Here is a 3,688-nt window from a genome sequence, read left to right as displayed (position 1 = left end):
CTTGAGTTGGTTTTTCGTGTTTGTGTGAGACAAAGGAAGAAGTTGGGTGCAGGAATAAGTGGAGGAGGGCCACCGTGGGCCCACGAGGCAGGGGGGCGCGCCCAAGGGGGTAGGGTGCGCCCTCCACCCTCGTGACCAGGTGGTAGCTCCCCCCGCGGTAATTTTTTGCACTAAAATTCCTCAAATATTCCCGAAAAAATCATATTAAGTTGGCATGGCATTCTGAGGACTTTTATTTTCAGGATATTTTTATATTGCACGGATAAGTCGGGAGACAGACAGAAAAATACTATTTTACTTTATTTCTACTAAGTAACAGAAAATATAAAGAGGGTACAGAAGGTTGTGCTTCTAGTTTCATCCATCTCATGCTCATCAAAAGGAATCCACTAACAAGGTTGATCAAGTCTTGTTAACAAACTCATTCCGATTAACATGAAACCGGAGAAATTTCGAATAACACTATGTTACCTCAACGGGGATATGGACATCCCCAATAATAAGTATATCATATTTCTTCTTGATAGTAGGGAGAGGAAATTCAAAACCTCCAAATATAATCGATGGAATTTTTCCAATAGAGTTGATACTATAAACTTGAGGTTGTTTCCTCGGAAAGTGTACCGTGTGCTCATTATCATTAACATGAAAAGTGACATTGCCTTTGTTGCAATCAATAACAGCCCCTGCAGTATTAAGGAAAGGTCTTCCAAGAATAATAGACATACTATCATCCTCAGGAATATCAAGAATAACAAAGTCCGTTAAAATAGTAACGTTTGCAACCACAACAGGCACATCCTCACAAATACCGACAGGTATAGCAGTTGATTTATCAGCCATTTGCAAGATATTTCAGTAGGTGTCAACTTATTCAAGTCAAGTCTACGATATAAAGAGAGAGGCATAACACTAACACCAGCTCCAAGATCACATAAAGCAGTTTTAACATAATTTCTTTTAATGGAGCATGGTATAGTAGGTACTCCTGGATCTCCAAGTTTCTTTGGTATTCCACCCTTAAAAGTATAATTAGCAAGCATGGTGGATATTTCAGCTTCAGGTATCTTTCTTTTATTAGTAATAATATCCTTCATATACTTAGAATAAGGATTTGTTTTGAGCACATTAGTTAATCGCATACGCAAAAAGATGGGTCTAATCATTTCAGCAAAGCGCTCAAAATCCTCATCATCCTTTTTCTTGGATGGTTTCGGGGGAAAAGGCATGGGTTTTTGAACCCATGGTTCCCTTTCTTTACCATGTTTCCTAGCAACGAAATCTCTTTTATCATAGCGTTGATTCCTTGATTGTGGGTTATCAAGATCAACAGCAAGTTCAACTTCTACATCATTATCATTACTAGGTTGAGAATCAACATGAACATTATCATTAACATTATCACTAGGTTCATGTTCATCACCTGATTGTGTTTCAGCATCAGAAATAGAAATATCATTTGGATTATCAGGTGGTTCAGCAATCGGTTCACTAGAAGTTTGCACAGTACTATCATTTTTCTTTTTCTTCCTTTTAGAAGAACTAGGCATATCAACATTATTTCTCTGAGAATCTTGCTCGATTCTCTTAGGGTGGCCTTCAAGATACAATGGTTCCTGAGTCATTCTACCAGTTCTAGTAGCCACTCTAACGGCATAATCATTTTTCTTACTATTCATTTCATTAAGCACTTCTTTCTGAGCTTTAAGTACTTGTTCTACTTGAGTGGTAACCATAGAAGCATGTTTGCTAACAAGTTTAAGTTCACCTCTAATATTAGCCATATAATCACTCAAGCGTTTAATCATAAAGGTATTCTGTTTTAATTGTCTACCAAAATAAGCATTAAAGTCATCTTGCTTAAATATAAAGTCATCAAACTCATCCAAGCACTGACTAGCAATTTTAGTAGGAGGGACTTCAGTTTTATCATATCTGTAGAGAGAATTTACCTTTACTACCTGTGTTGGGATGTTGGGAGGTTCTTCATTAAATAAGTAATTGAGATCATATACTTCTTCAACAGGCGGTAAATTAAGACCATGTATTTCTTCAATAGGAGGTAAATTCTTAACATCTTCAGCTTTAATACCTTTTTCTTTCATGGATTTCTTTGCCTCTTGCATATCTTCGGGACTGAGAAGTAGAACACCTCTCTTCTTCAGAGTTGGTTTAGGAATAGGCTCAATAATTGGCTCAGGAGCTGGCTCGGGAGTTGGCTCAAGAGGTGCCCAATTATTTTCATTTGTCAACATATTATTCAATAGAATTTCAGCTTCATCCGGTGTTCTTTCTCTGAAAAGAGAACCAACACAACTATCCAGGTAATCTCTAGAAGCATCAGTTAGTCCATTATAAAAGATATCAAGTATTTCAGGTTTCTTAAGAGGATGATCAGGCAAAGCATTAAGTAACTTGAGAAGCCTCCCCCAAGGTTGTGGGAGACTGTCCTCTTCAATTTGCACAAAATTATATATATCCCTCAAAGCAGCTTGTTTCTTATGAGTAGAGAAATATTTAGCAGAGAAGTAATAAACCATATCCTGGGGACTTTGCACACAACCAGGATCAAGAGAATTAAACCATATCTTAGCATCACCCTTTAATGAGAACGGAAATATTTTGAGTAAATAAAGGTAGCGCGATCTGTCATTATTAATAAACAGGGCAGCTATATCATCTAACTTACGAAGATGTGCCATAACAGTTTCAGATTCATAGCCATAGAAAGGATTAGATTCAACCAAAGTAATTATATCTGAATCAATAGAAAAATCATAATAATCCTGATCAGGAACACAGATAGGTGAAGTAGCAAAAGCAGGGCCGGGTCTCATCCTACCTCTAAAAGATTCTTTACTCCATTTAACTAGCAACCTATTACGTTCAAGACTATCCTGGCAAGCAAGAATAGCTTCAGTAGATTCAGCATTAAAAAGGTAACCCTCAGGAATAGCAGGCCTATTTTCATCATCACTAACATCATCCTGTTCAGTTTCAATAATTTCTTTCTCTAGACTTAGAAATTTGTTCATCTAGAAATTCACCAAGAGGCACAGTAGTATCAAGCATAGAAGTAGTTTCATCATAAGTATCATGCATAGCACAAGTGGCATCATCAATAACATGCGACCTATTGGAACGAATAGCAGAAGCAGGTTTAGGTGTCGCTAGCTTGTTTATAACAGAAGGTGAATCAAGTGCAGAGCTAGATGGCAGTTCCTTACCTCCCCTCGTAGTTGAGGGATAAATAGTTGTCTTAGCGTCTTTCAAGTTCTTCATAGTGTCCAGCAGATATAAATCCCAAGTGACTCAAAGAATAGAGCTATGCTCCCCAGCAACGGTGCCAGAAAAAGGTCTTGATAACCCACATGTATAGGGGATCGCAATAGTTTCCGAGGGTAGAGTATTCAACCCAAATTTGTTGATTCGACACAAGGGGAGCCAAAGAATATTCTCAAGTATTAGCAGCTGAGTTGTCAATTCAACCACACCTGGAAACTTAGTATCTGCAGCAAGGTGTTTAGTAGCAAAGTAATATGATAGTGGTGGTAACGGTAACAAAAGTAAAGACAGCAAAAGTAATGTTTTTGGTATTTTGTAGTGATTGTAACAGTAACAACGGAAAAGTAAATAAGCGAGAACCAATATATGGAAAACTCATAGGCACCAGATCAATGATGGATAA

This window comes from Triticum aestivum, chromosome 2B (assembly GCF_018294505.1).
Source record: "Triticum aestivum cultivar Chinese Spring chromosome 2B, IWGSC CS RefSeq v2.1, whole genome shotgun sequence".
Classification (NCBI taxonomy): Eukaryota; Viridiplantae; Streptophyta; class Magnoliopsida; order Poales; family Poaceae; genus Triticum; species Triticum aestivum.
This window is presented reverse-complemented; position numbering follows the sequence as displayed.